We start from the raw sequence: 14,974 nt of genomic DNA, 5'->3' as shown, positions 1-14,974 counted from the left end.
CTTTTCCTTTCGAGGTTACAGGATTTTGAGTATAGTTCCCTATAAAATATAGTAGCTCCTTGATGTTTACCTATTTTATAGGTAAAAATAGCCAGACTGTGCATATATCTCTAAGGTGGGGCTGATAGGATTTTCTGACAAATTAGACATGGGGGATGAAGAAAAAGGAGTCCTTAAGGATAACACTGAGCAACTGGATGGATGGAGCAGCGCGTAGAGAAAGGAAGGTCAAAAGTTTAGTTTAGTTAAGAACCAACATTTGAGACCCCTAGGAGATAAATGGAAGCGGTGAGTGGGCAGTTAATTACATGAGTCATAAATACCCAGACAGGACAGAAAAATTAGGGCGCTCCCATGATATGGATTACTGAAATCCACGAGACTGAGTGAGCTCAGCAAAAGAATGAGTCTACACAGCGAGAAGAGCCCCAAGGGTTGACCACTGAGCCACTCCCCAGCTTAGAGATAAGAAAGATGTGGAACCATCTGTAAAGGAGACAGAATCACGGAGCAGGGAAACCAGCGGAATGTGTGTTCCTGGAAGCTGAGTGGAGAGTGACTTCCAAAAAGGAGGCAGTGATGACCTCGTCGGATGCCGCTGATGAGGCGAGCGGGACGCCACCTGAAAGCTGGTGTTGGATTTTGCCCTGGCACTATCCCTGGAGACTGGCCATCCAGCTTTGCTGGCGTGAACGGGGTCGAGATATTTAACGGCCATTTGAGTGACGTGTCCTCCTTCACGGGGCCCTGGGATTTTCTCCCAAGTATTAGTGCCATGAAAATAGCTGACTTGGGGGGAAAACCATCGATCGTTCTAATTGCAGATGTTTTTGCTCGGTATTAAAGGAATTCATCTGGTTTCAATTATCAGGCCTTTTTTTATTGGATGTTTGTTTTTGTGTTTATGTGCACATGTACGTGTGTGTGTTTTAATTTCCAAACCAGAGCTGCTTTGATCCTAGGAAAGAGAACACTCAGCATTCCACCCCGATGAGTATTGTGGCTGTGAGCCCTGTATTTGCTTTTCTCCTCCCCGCTGGCTGAAATTCTACGGGGGCCAATTAAACTGCCTAGGCCGGCATCAAACACAACATACACTATCTCGACATGTAGGTGATTATAAACATCCAACTATATTTTAGCATAAGGACCGAGCTGTGCATGGGGTGTTTTCACTCTGCATGAACTATCTTTTGAGTAGAAACACATTGTAACTTGCGATGTACTTGGGATCTCAGGAGTATTGCCTTAAACTCCAGGAAGACACCTGCGCTGAACTTCCTCCTCATAATTAGTGAGGTCAAAACAGTCCCCTTAGGATGTGTTTTTCAGTTTTTGCCCATTTTCTGAGGCCCACGGATGAAGTCTGATGTATGACTCACTCACTAGAGTCATTATTTAAAAAAAGGGTAAATAAAACATTTTAGCCATGTCTGAAAACACAGAGGAAGGTAATTCCTGTTGGGGGAAATGGGGCCCGCACGTTAAGCGTATGACAGTACAGACTTTTGCACACCTCACGGGAATGCTTTTCTCAACCTACTCTGAACAAACATATTGGAAAATTAGGTTTTCATTGAAAAATTGCCTCCCTTGAAAATGCTGGAAAGGGCTAGTGCGTTAAATAAGGAAATCGTGTTGTTCCCAAGTTAGATCTGAATCTACATTTCTTTTCTCCTTTGTGATTTAGAAAACAAGAAACAAAAAAACAGCCAAAAAAAACCTTCTGTTAACTCCATAGATGTGCAAAAATGCACAAAGGAATGCTAAAAGCGTTTAAGTTTCTGGCTGGTGGACAGTAACAAACTGGAGAAGAACTGCATCTGCTCAGGACGGGGGTAGAGTTGGTGGTTGGTCCTGGCGCGGGCCGTGAGGAAGGCCCGGCAGGCTGCTTTTGTCCGTTTCGGTAAGTGAAAATGAGGTGATCCGTGGAGTTAGAGAGGAGTCGGGTTGACGGGTGTGTTCCTGGGTGCTAACCTGTGCTTGGAAGAGGGCGACTCCACCCCGGATGCTCACCGGGCTTCCAGGCCACCGAGAGCATTCAGCACCTCTCTTCCTGGAAGACTGGCCATTCCTTCATTCACTCACTGACTCGTGTACTTCCTCAGTCATCCTCACTGAGCACTGCTAGGTGCCAGGAGCTCTATTTGTCTACCTCCAGCAGAGGGTTTTTTTTTTCTTTCTTTCCTGTAGAATGCTTTTCTTTTTTGTTTTGTTTTATCATTTTTTTAAATTAAAGTATAGTTGATGGGAGTTCCGTTGTGGCTCGGCAGGTTAAGAACCCAACTAGCATCCATGAGGATGAGGGTCTGATCCCTGGCCTCGATCGGTGGGTTAAGGATCCGGCAGTGTCACAAGCTGCAGCATAGGTCACAGACGTGGCTCAGATCTGGCGTTGCAGTGTCTGTGCTATAGGTTGGCAGCTACAGCTCCAATTTGACCCATAGCCTGGGAACTTCCCTGTGTCGCAGGTGTGGCCCTAAAAAAAAAAAGTTTAGTTGATTTACAGTGTTGTGCCAGTTTCTCCTGTATGGCACAGTGACCCAGTCATACACATATATACATTCTTTTTCTCAGACTGTTTTTCATCATGGTCTATCCCAAGAGACTAGATAAAATCCTCTGTGCTGACAGCAGGACTTCATTGCTTATCCATTCTAAATGTCATTGTTTGCATCCACCAACCCCGAAGTCCCCGTCCATCCCACTCCTTACAGAAACAATTTCAGAGCAAGCAGAATGGTAGGTGGAAGCCGCGACAGACCAAAGAAAGGAGACACTGTACCCCTTGTGGCATCTCCTCACACACTTGCCGTGGGTGCCTGTGAGGGCCCCCTGCGCACAGCCTGCACAAACCCCCAAGTTTGCCGGTTCTTACCTCAAAGGTCACTTCTCCCCGACCCTTCCAATCTCAACTGCCTCCCCCGTTATCTCCGCTTAGCCCTGCCTTAAGATCCTTTTGTAGCATTGTCACAAATTACAATGTGTATATAACCTTTATGGGTGGGTTGATTCAATCAGCGTCCCCAACAACCAAGAGGACAGCTTGTTGGATTTGGTCACCACGATACACTCCATGCAAAGCATGTCATCGGGCACACACATTCAAGTAATTGGAATTCATAAAAATTAGGAATAAACCCATTTTACAGAATTCCTTTCTAGGCAGTGTACTTTGTTTCCTAAAAATTTGCACTATTTTTTGGGGAGTTCCTATCACGTCTCAGTGGTAACAAACCCAACTAGGAACCATGAGGTTGTGGGTTCAATCACTGGCCTCACTCAGTGTGTTAAGGATCCGGCATTGCCATGGGCTGTGGTATAAGTTGCAGATGCGGTTTGGATCCCGTGTTGCTGTGCCTGTGGTGTAGGCCAGCGGCTATAGCTCCGATTTAACACCGACCCTGGGAACCTCCATATGCCGTGGGTGCGGCCCTCAAAAGACAAAAAGAAAAAATTTTTTTCACTACTTTTATCCTTTATAGCTTCAATACTATATTTTCTATCCACTTGGCTTTTATTCTGGATAATTTGCACAGGCATGGACTTTTTTTCTAGCACTTTCACCCGGATGTCCAAAATCTTCCTGAACTTAGATCTCCAGAGTTGTTTCTGCTATTTCCTGTATCCTGTTATAGTCCCACGTACAAAGTCCTTTAAATACTTGCGATGGACAAATGGGGGAGGGGGTTACCTTGAATGAAACTACCCAGAACGGATGCTTATAAATTCATGACTGAACATCAGCACAGAGCAGAGGTCTCAACCCAAGTCACATCAGCAGCTCTTATGCACCTGCTAGTTTCTTCCTCTTCCCAACAGCTTCAAGGCTTTCCCCCCATCCTTAGCCTCTAGCATCCTTTCAGTTAGTCCAGGTTGCCCTGCAGCATCCTCCACTTTTTTTCACTTTCTGCTGTACTTTCTCCGGATACACACAGCACCTGGCTGCCTCGTTTTCAAATTATTTCCATCAGCAAATCTCATCTCAAAATTCATGCATACGAAAGCTAAAACTTCTTGCGACTGAAGAGAAAGTATATGGAGTGAAATCTCTGTATATTTGAGTTCTATTAGGGGAAATTGAATTTTCTAATGCTTGATGAGATCCACACACCATATGGTAGCAACCTCTGGGCTCATTCAGCCTTTCAAAAATGGCAGCTCTTTCTTATTGCTTCTTTGAACTGTCGTCCCCATTATCATATCACTCATTGAATATCTGCTAGGTGTCAGGCACTACAGCAGACGCGTCACAGTTGGTTCACGGACAGCCATTGACCTTCACTTCCCAGGATACCACGCTGCCTTGGTTTTCCACCTTCTCAGCTGCTGCTCCCAGTCTCTAACTGACCACCAAACATTTAGTATTTCAGGATCAGTCCGAGGCCCTCTTCTCTATTCTTCTTGGCCATGCATGATTTTCATCCAGACCCATGGTTTTAAATATGCATGGCCTTAAAATGTATATCTCTAGCCCCTAAATCCAGACTCTCACATCCAGCTTCCTAAAATCTCATCCCTATTATCATGATAAAAACTGTTCTTCGCCTGGTATTTACCAAATCCTCCAGCTATCCCATCACCCACTTGCTCAAACCAAGAAACTCCAAACCACCTTTAATTCCTCCCTTTGAATATTTATTCATTATCAGCTCTCACTCCTTTTGATTCAGATTTTATCTTGAGTCTGTCCACCTTCCCTAACTTAGATGCAACCCCCTCTATGCCCAGCCGTGCCCCACCTGCACACGTTCAGATCCTCTTGACTAAGTCCTTATTTCCGCTGCCGACCGTAATCTATCTTCCATCCAAGTAGCTAAACAGGTCCTATGTTAAAAGAGAAACCATGTCGCCCCATCGTTTCTTACCTTTTAATTGCTCTCTACTGTTTTTACAATTAGATCAAAACATCCCACTGAGTCCTGTGACTGGAGATCTGGCCCTGTCTCCACCCGTCCCCTCCCCTGCTGCCACCCCCTCCCGACCCCACTGTACTTGAGCTTCTCCAGCCTCCCTTTCGGGTCCTTGAACCTGGCAGAATCCACTCTCCCCTGAGGGCTGGCAAGATGCAGAAGATGAAAGATTCTGCTTCCTGGGAGCCAAATGCCCCGACATTTAAAACACCCTTAACTTAGTGTTGATCTTGAAACTTCATTTCCTTGTTGTGTCTGCAATAGGAAACTGATTCTACATTTGTCTCTCGTACAACTGCTTCCTCAAAGTCAGAATTGGGATCTTCTTGCCCCCTAAGACCTCATGGCACCTCAGAAGTTTGCTAGATGAGTGAATCAATGAATCAGTGAGTCAATCAATAGAGGATGCATAGGCACCCAGCCGTTAGGACTTTCCTACCTTTCCAAGAAAGGTAAGCATCATTGTCTCACCTTCTCCCCAGCTTTCTCTCACTTGGTCCAGGTAGTACTGAAATAAGAGCCCTTAGACTCAGACTCTGCTCATCTATTTATTAAATTCCTGACCTTAAGCAAAAAGCGCCTCTCGAAGCCTTGAACCCTTAATTTTGAAATTAAAGATTTGGACTAGATTGGTTTTCCAACTCTCTAAATGAAGCAAAGATTTTAAAACGAAATTATATAATGAGCTGTAATATGTTAATCATTTAAACATGATGCTGCCTTGGTTGAATGGACTGGTGTTCTTGGAGCCCTGCCAATCAGTAAACAACTCTGTCCCCGCCTCTAGGGAGCCCAGAGGCACCTCCATAGATGCCGAGGGCTCTGCAAAGCCCAGTTCAAAAACCACCAGACTCACAAAGTCTCTGAGGCCCTGGGTAGATCTAACATTTCATGATTCCAACTCTGAAATAAACAACAGATGTTGCCAACTAAAGCCGAATGAAATGTATTCATGCTCTCCTTTAAAAATTAAATGGAAGACTTTTCTCCCCTTTAAAAATCAAGCAAAATTCATTGCTTGGAGTTCTGACAGAGCATACAAAGAGCCTTTTAAATGCTAAAGAACATTCATAAATGACTTTGTCACAAAGTGTTATAAGATTTTGCAAAACTGAGCTTATGTAGGTTTTTGCTGACTTGAAGTGTTATTGATTAGAAAATACCTTCCACCCTCCGGGCCCTGCGTGCCTCAGAAGGTTTCAGATCCAGGAACTCGCGTCGGCTCACCTATGTACTGGAAAGGTCAACCCGCCGTGGAAACCCATTAAAACACACGCGAACATTCACTCAGCTTGGAGGTTGAGAGTGGCAGATCCAATCTCACCCAGAGCTGCACTGCAGCCTCCAGGAGGCTGATGTAATTCTCCGGCGACTCTGTGGTTTAAACGGAATTGATTATTTAAAAATATTAGATATGGCATTGCTTGCTTTTTCACATTACATTAAGCGCTCCCATACAGAGAAGCAGAAACAAAGTAGATGAATACCCAGAGCCGTGCGCACTGCCCGCCTCCCTCATGCATATGTATGCGCACACCTGCACACGGGTGTAACACACATACAAAGAGGAGTAACAACATTAATAGCTTACATATGTGCGCAGATTTACATTTGTAAAACGCTTCAATCTATAAAGTCCCTTCGATCCCCCTAAGAACCCTGTAAGCTAGGTATTTAAGAGCTTCTATGTACCAAAAAAAAAAGTACACTTAGTAATTTTCATACACATATCTTATTTAATTGTTCCCATACTGCAGCTGCAAAGATGCAGGGTCTGAGAATTCAAGCGGCTCGTTCAGCATCATGACACCAAAAGGGAGGATTAGTGAATTCAAGCCAGGACTATTGAAGGCAACCCTATTCCTCCATCAGTTCAGCTTCAACTAAGTCCCCAAACAGAACGCGGGCTGGTTCTTTTAAAAGTGCACTCTAATAGAGCAGTTCTTCTGGACTGCTTTTCTAATGTTAAGCTACCTTGCGACAGGTCCACTCACCTCCACTGTGTTGGATGGCACCATTTGTGACAAGTGGGGTGATGTCAGAGCTGAAAACTGGGTCACCTAAGGTCCACTTTATTGACCTTGACCTCATTCACCCCATTGCCCATCGATAGAAGGATGGTTCTGACAAAGACTAACACTGGAGCAGTGATTTGCATCTGCCTCCAAATATCCCACCTTCCCAGTGGAACGGTAACCTCAATCCCTTGCTTTGCGGTCCCTTCACTGCAGTTGATGTTATATTTTCTCTTCCATGTGATAAGACATACGATCTTCCCTGTCTCTTTAATATACAGCTGGCAGGATTAGCTGACTGGTCTTGTAGGAACAAGAGAAATGCAATGACTACCCTCGGTGGTTTAGAAACTTTATACTGCTGGGTCTCATTAGTAGGACATCAGCCAAGAAATTTCATTCACATACAGCTTAAGCCCATTGTGCAAAATCTCGAGAGCCTGCCACAGCTTGGAAGTTGTGAAAACGATCCTGGATTAAGCTGTTCTGTGAGGAAGGAATGAGAATTGCCCAAGATAAACTACCAGTCCTGTAACTAAATGGTACAGAGCTTCTAGGAAAGAAGAAAGATAAATGGTTTCCTTGATTACAAATCTCTCCGTCTTGTAGAAAACCTATTCTCCAACTCAGACCATGCGATTGGAAGAGCACCATCTGCCACTGGCTCAGCTCTAATGAAGCAAGAGTTCAACAGAGCAGTGATGGATTCTCTCAGAGGCCCCATTCATCCTGGGCAAGGGATTCTGACCCTTCCCGCAGCAGCATGCCTCTCCTCGGCTGCCATTGCTCTACGTGGAAGGTGCTTTTTCCTAGAAAGTAGGACAAGGGCTGGAATCCAAAATGTGGTGCCGCAGTCCTGCTGTTGGTCCCACAACCTACTGGGTAGCTCCTGGCAGACCTGAAAATTACCCCGGGTCTCAGGTTATCCATACGCGGCGTTAACACAAGTACCCCAGAAGTTCTTAGTACACAGTTAAATGTGCAGTAACTAAAGCACTATACATTCCTGAAAAGACGCAATGCTAGAATAATGGTTCTCCACAAGGAAGATGACTGCTTGTGTTTAATTCCTTTTGCTGCAAGAGGAGAACTGACACAGGATTGACTTCTAAAGTGAGTTTAAAGCCTGCCCCCATCTCCCAGGAAGGGCCCATTCACAGCTACATGAGGTATCTGTGGGAACGTTCTTTCTAGATTTAGTTTCTAGATTTAGTGCCTTGTACACATGTGAATTGATGATGCTCACATTGTAGTTCTGTCTTTTTGAAACCGAGCAGGACCCTGTGGGGCTCTTGGGCACAAGCCTTTCTGTGTCCCCCACTTCTTATTTTTAGGTAATAAGCTTCAGCCTCCTGACTTTCCCTGAGTGGCTAAGGGCAGGTTCAAACTGTTGCTAATCAGGGAAGGGAGGAACAGTCAAGAAATGGGAGTGCAGCCTCGGGACAGGGTCCCGGTTCCTCTTCAAGGAATATGCATAACAATGTCTTTGAGTCCTCCTGCAAAACTAAAACCTCCAACAAATAAAAGCCAGAGAGGAGGACCACCAGAAGCAGTCCCCGGAGCCATAAACACCAACTTTGAAGAAGAATGAGCGCTTACATCTACCCTTATCTGTGGCTTTATTTTCTAAACACAAACTATCAAGTCACTTCCTAATTTCTCCCAAGGGAGGATGCAGTCTTTAGGGCATTAGTCTGCTGTGGGCTCCTTTGCCTGGCAAAGTAATAAAGCTATTTTTTTTCTCTTTCACCCAAAACTCTATCTCTGCATTTCTATTCAGCACCAGTGGACGGAGGGCAAGTTTTGGTGACACCTTTTCTAGTAACTGTATTTCTTAACCTAACTCATTGATGTACCCACCCACTTTCTGGGTATCAATTCAATAGAGATCAGCAAAGTCTCTCTGGTAGGAAAAGTGCGAAGGCAGAGAGAGAGGGGAAGAGGAAGCCAAGGGGAGAAAAATTAAAGATGCCACGATAATAGCAAAAACACTCTGAGAAAGAAAATTATGATTCTTCTTTCTTCCATTGGCCTGGAAATAAGCACATTCAATCATGGTTAAGGTGAATGTATTTTCCAAACCAGAAACTCTTGGAACAAATAGTCTCACTAGGAGCCTTAGTACCACTTCTGAGGATGAAATATAATGTAAAAGCTATAATCCGAGTCCTGAAATAGGAGTGTCTAGAACACATCATAGATCTGGAGTCAACAATAAAGTAAATTTTAAAATGACACTGTCCAGGAAAAGCCAAAGATGTATGTTCACTAAGTCATACTCTACCATAAAATTACTATTTTATATCAATGCAATAGTGGGTGGAACTGACTGCAAGACCTTTAACACTTGGTCTCCGCAGGCATCCGCTGCCACAGCTGGAAATTGAAGGGAATGCATTAGATAAACTTTAAGGTCTCTTCCTAAGCTAATATGCTAATAAATTCTATAAATTTACTCTCTATGCTATTATAGTCTTGCTTCAAAAGCATAGCATGCATGCACACACACAGTCACTTACCCATCACATTCATTAAGCTTGGCATTTGCCAAGATTATCTTTACTATGGCAACTACCCCTGATCTTTATCCCCCATATGATGGTCTTTTAAATCAAAAACAACTCTGGGTCTTTGCCCAATGAGATAATAGGATGACGTCTAAATATTCAATAAATAGCCAGAATGGACACTTGCTCAGACCTCTGGATTCTTTGGTCATCACAACTCTCCATCCTCCATGTCAATTTGTAACTCCACAATGAAATGAAAACATCCAAACTCAAGTAGCCCCAGCTCCCAGAAATTTAGCCAAAGCTGGTTTCACCACCTTCTCTCTACTTTCTGCCAATGGAAAGAATAATGGTATTATGTTATTGCTTGGACTGGTAAATTCATATCCAACAACCAGGTGGCTCTTCTTCAAGCCCCAGTTTTTCTACCCATAAGTAGAAAAATACTATACCTTATACCTAGAAGGTATGATAATAGTATCTACCTCATACCATTGTGAGGGACAAATAAAATAATGAGTATAAATACTGTAGCTGGTACAAACTTTATTCTCCAAAGTCATAAAATAAGCCCCAGACTCTGAAAATAGCCTCTGTCATCAAGAGATATTGATGTTGGTATTGTCTCATCCTCAGACAGTCAGTCTCTGGCTGTCCATTGTCGAATGCCCTGTTTCCACGATTAGGTGCTAGTCCACCAATGACTGTGCAAAAAAAATGGCTAAAGATAGAGAGGTAGCATGAAGGTCCCTGAGATGGATCCCATGCCTACAACAAGAGATTATTGCAGATGTCCCAGTGGCCTCAGAGTTAGGAGAATACATGTTTTTGATAAGAAAACCAGTAATTCCATTTTGTGTAAATTTAGTAGAATTATCAAAGATGTAGACATAGATCTACTTACAAGGTGATTATTTACATTTATTTAGAATAGTAAAATCCAGATTGTAAGCAATGTGATGTCAGTTTTACATGTCAACTTGGCTAGGCTGTGATGCCCACTTGGTCAAATACCAGTCTAGATTTTGCTGGGTAACTATTTCTTAGATGTGATTAATACTTGATTCAGTAGACATTGAGTAAACCAGATTATCCTCCGTAACATGGTTGGGCCTTTTCCAGGTGGCTGAAGATCTTAAGAGGATGAAGCATTTTGCTTAAAACGTAGAAAGTCTTCAAATTTCAGACTCAAGAAGGCATACCAACTCTTCCCTAACCTTTCAGTCTTCTGGCTTGCTGCCCTACAGATTTCAGACTTACCAGCCTCCACAATCACGAGTTAATTGCTTAAAAAAAATCCTTCTCTCTCTCCCTTCCGCCCTTTCTCCCTCCCTCTCTCTGTCTCTCTGTGTCTCTGTCTCTCTCTCTCTTCATTAAAAAGTAGATTACAGATAGATAAAAAGATACATACATGATAAATAGCTACATAGATAGAATGACCATATCCTATTGGTTCTGTTTCTTTGAGAAGCATTACTAATGCAAGGAATGTTCACAAATATAAGGTCGAAATATATGAAATTGCTGCTTTTGTTCAATTCAAAGCAATTGACTATTGGCAATTTCATCTAGTTTGATGGACATACACACACACACAAATGAATGCTAAAATGAGGGGAAAAATGAGTATTTGCTCCTTAGTTTGTAAGATTATGAATGATTTTACTCTCTTCAGTTTTTTTATCTTTAATTGTCTAAAATTAATACATGATATTTTAACATTAGAAGAATATATTTAAATATTAGTCAATCTAAAGTCTTTTTTTTTCCAGTAACGTCATAAAACCTGAAATAAATTAAGCCATTGTAAATCATTAAAGGTCTCCTTTTAAAGATTACTGCTATGTGGTAGCTATTTTATTTATTAATACCTTAACAGAAGCATAAAGTTTCTGAAATGTGAGAGTATGTGACAGACTAGCAAATCCTGCTGAGTGAGAAAACAGTGAAATGACATTCTAAGCAAAATGCCTTCCCTGAGGTAAATGGTTTTAGGAATGGGAACTATTGTAGAATGTTCAGGAAAGAGATGCAGGGTACTGCAAGGAAACTCTAGAAAGTTCTAGGAGAACAGAAAAAGAATGAGGTTCAGCTACTGGAAGGAAGATAAGGCTTTGAAATCACATACCTCACAAGTGGCTTGGAATCAGTCATGCGTTGGTAGTAAAAGGAATATGGTCCTGGTGACAAATTCCCAGGAAGTGAAGGCAAAAGAGGCTGCTTTGCTCCAACTCGCTTGGTTTGGTTTGGTTTGGGTTGGGTTGGGTTGGGTTGGGTTGGGTTGAGTTTTTAAACAGAACAATGCCCAAGACCAATAAAATACAAATATTACTTTTAACAGAGCTCTTAGAAGTAAATATTTACTGTTATTTTTGCAAAGCATTAGAGTGTTGTGTCAATGATAGAAAATATTTCACCTGAATTTCAAGAATATTGAATTTTTTTTTACAATGATAAAGCTATTAGAGGTTTTCCTGCTTAATGGAAACTTCTGTCAAATGCTATGAATGTTTGTTGTATGTGATGAAATTGTAACTCTCAATTACAGTTGAGACTATGAAAAATGATCCATTGATTTAGCTTGGGGATTCCTCTTAAGACTTCACAAGTCCTTTTAGCATCTGACTGAGGCCTCTTGCCAGCCCCTTTTCTGGTATGTGAAGCCATCCACTAAGCACTCTCACACACCTGCCTTATATAGTTTAGACTGATTGTATGAATCAGTTGCACACCTACCTCTGGCAGTGCTTTTCTTCACTGACCCAGTGACTTGCTTGAGCCAACTTAATACACATTTTGGCCTCCTCTTCTGCTCCTTTGCCTTCACCTTGACATCATGCCTGGGCTACCCTGCCAAAGACACATAAAGAAGACACATGTCTCAGTTGCCCAACTGAAGCCTTGACTGAGAAAGAGGCCATATAAGGGCAGTAAAGCCATCTAGGCAAGCAATAAAGCAAAAATCAGTGTTTATTGTTGAATTCCACTGAATCAACTACAGTTTTGTGGTTGTTTGTTACACAGCATTATTACAACCTGAGAAAGCTGATATATCTGAGACCTTATGCTCAGCCTTTCTTCCCCTCCTTACTTTTCACCAAAACCAACCAGTCATGTGTCTTATTCCATCAAAGTCCTGCTTGAGGCTGGCTAATTTAGATGATGTTTTTAGTGGATAAAATTATGCCCTTTTTGGTTGCTTTATTAGGAATTTTAATGATCTCAGGAAAACAGAATTTGCACATTTCCTCCTTGTGACAAAATAATACAAGACAGACTGCAAGAAAGTGAAAGTAACTGCAATGCTGAGTTGATGAATAGGAAGATGTCTCCAGGCAACAGCAAGAGGGATGGCCCAGTCAGCCTGTGGGGGCACATGTGAGACCAGTGCTGGTGTCAGGGAGGCCAGCCTGCAGGGAGAGGCATCCTGAGGGGAGCAGGCACTGCATAGTAGCACAATTCAAGGTGCCAACCACATCCTCATGTCTGGAAAGGTCAGTAGCATTTCAGAGAATAAAAGCAACAGAGGACACTATGTTTCTATCACACATCATGAATGTTGAAATCAGGTGACTTTTCTTTCTTTGGCTTTTATAGGTATGAGCAGGAAAATAATAATAGAAATTGGGTTTCTGGCCCTGCACTTTAAAATGTAAATCAGTGTGCCAGTTCAGTATGATTTGGATAACTTTGTGAATTAAAAAAAAATGATTTTAAATCTCGACCAAATTTGTAAGCAACATACAATCTATAGAAGAATTAAAGTCTTTTTCAAATTGTATGTAACTTGACTTGGTATTGAGACAGTCTGAAGACAGTTAAAATAATTACTCAGAAAATTCAGACCCTTGAAAAATCTTTAGGTAGTGTAAAGGATTTGTTTTGGCCTAAATTATTCCAGGGTACTGTCTAAATTGATCAAATTCATCAACCATTGCTCGACTTTATACCTCATTTTGCCTATGTACACACAAAACCCTCCTAATGGTTACTCTAATTGCATGCAATAAGCTCCCCAAACCAACTCGAGAGTCATGGCAGTTGGATCTTAATGATTTAATACCCTCAAGCCTTCAAAAATTGGAGACAAATGTAAATCTAACGTAAAAGCATAGCTCCCAGTAAGTCTTAATTGCTTAATTGTGTCTGTGTGTGTGTGTATGTGTGTGTATCTGTAGGCTTTATTACAGTTTAACTGTCCTAGGTACATAAAGTATATACTACATTAAAATTTCCCCAAAACTATACATCTGATTCATAATTAGTTTTCCTTCATGAACTGGGCTGCAGATTATTCCAGTTATGTTGCCTACATTGGAATATTAGCTTTTATTTGCCTCTGTTTGTCTTATTCCAAAGCCTCAGACACATTAGTCAGTTTTATCTGCCACAGGCCAGTAGGGCTTGAGGCAGTCACTCAGCAGTTTAGAATGCAAGCGAAGGCGAGCTGAAGCTGACTAATGCAGATGAGAATAACAAAATCAGAGAAAGTGCCCTCGGTTCCATGAGAAGGCATTTATTAGAACTCCCGTGGCACTCTTGAGGTCAATTTTTTTTTCTACAAAATTATAGAAGTCTCAAGGAAAACCTAACATACTATGTTCTGCAAAGGACAACATGGGGTCCAGAGAATCAATTCTTTTTCAACTGAGTTTCTAGTGAAAGATTTTTTTTGCTCGTCAGACTGATTATATGGTGTTATATCCCTTAAAATATCAGAGAAGCCAGAAAATTCAATTGTGAATTAAATATAATTTTCCTGGTAATTCTTAATAGTCATATTTACAGATGGGCAGAATTAGGCTCTTCTATGTCTATCATCTTTCTTCCAATCCCATTTGCCCTTTTAGAGAGGCATACTTTTGGTAAATTCCCATGCTGCAGAATGGCCCTGACTCTCATTGCCTGTACATCCAAAGTCAGGCTGCGGCCAGCTTCCAGCCTAGACCATCTCCATTTTTATATCTGCTGATGTCTACCTGGACACAGACTGAAAGAGCCAGACCTAGATTCTAAACTTTTGGAGTTCCCGTCGTGGCTCAGTGGTTAACAAATCCGACTAGGAACCATGAGGTTGCGGGTTCGGTCCCTGCCCTTGCTCAGTGGGTTAACGATCCGGCGTTGCCGTGAGCTGTGGTGTAGGTTGCAGACGCAGCTCGGATCCCGCGTTGCTGTGGCTCTGGCATAGGCTGGCAGCTACAGCTCCGATTCGACCCCTAGCCTGGGAACCTCCATATGCCACGGGAGCGGCCCAAGAAATAGCAAAAAGACAAAAAATAAATAAATAAATAAACTTTTGATAACTGACTCCTCAAAGACTAAGCTTGAGCCTCTTTCTTTTCTTTATTCCATTGCTAGTTCTCTTTTCCTGCCCCCAAATGATGTTGTCAATATCATTCAGGGCCATTCCCATCAATTCCCAGCAACCAAAGCTCTCCGTGCCTGAGCCCTTGAGGAAAACATGGTTTGGAACAATGTCATCCCACAAAAAAATGTTTATAACCAAGAAAGCAAATCCAAGTAGAGTTAAGGAATG

General features: G+C 42.3%; 1 protein-coding gene across 3 annotated transcripts in view; it reads right to left on the bottom strand.

Moving 5' to 3' along the window:
- LOC146398708 (uncharacterized) overlaps window positions 1-14,974 on the bottom strand; it is a 389,742-nt gene that overhangs the window by 50,262 nt on the left and 324,506 nt on the right. Inside the window, exons 3-4 of one of the 3 annotated variants that reach the window (XR_014819881.1) lie at window positions 12,175-12,288; window positions 6,141-6,287 (exon numbers count right to left, since the gene is read on the bottom strand). The exons of 1 other annotated variant lie outside the window; for it this stretch is intronic. The gene's annotated coding sequence lies outside the window, so the exon portion shown is untranslated. The remainder of the gene's footprint in view (window positions 1-6,140; window positions 6,288-12,174; window positions 12,289-14,974) is intronic. One more of the 3 variants, XR_014819879.1, reaches the window with a different exon arrangement.

The sequence above is a fragment of the Sus scrofa genome, chromosome 11, assembly GCF_054392235.1.
Source record: "Sus scrofa isolate SSC_HxYL_T2T_F1_AM1 chromosome 11, Sscrofa_HxYL_maternal_Yorkshire_Landrace_v2.0, whole genome shotgun sequence".
NCBI classification, from domain to species: domain Eukaryota; kingdom Metazoa; phylum Chordata; class Mammalia; order Artiodactyla; family Suidae; genus Sus; species Sus scrofa.
Note: the sequence above shows the minus strand (reverse complement) of the source record. Positions and strands in the feature narration are given on the sequence as shown.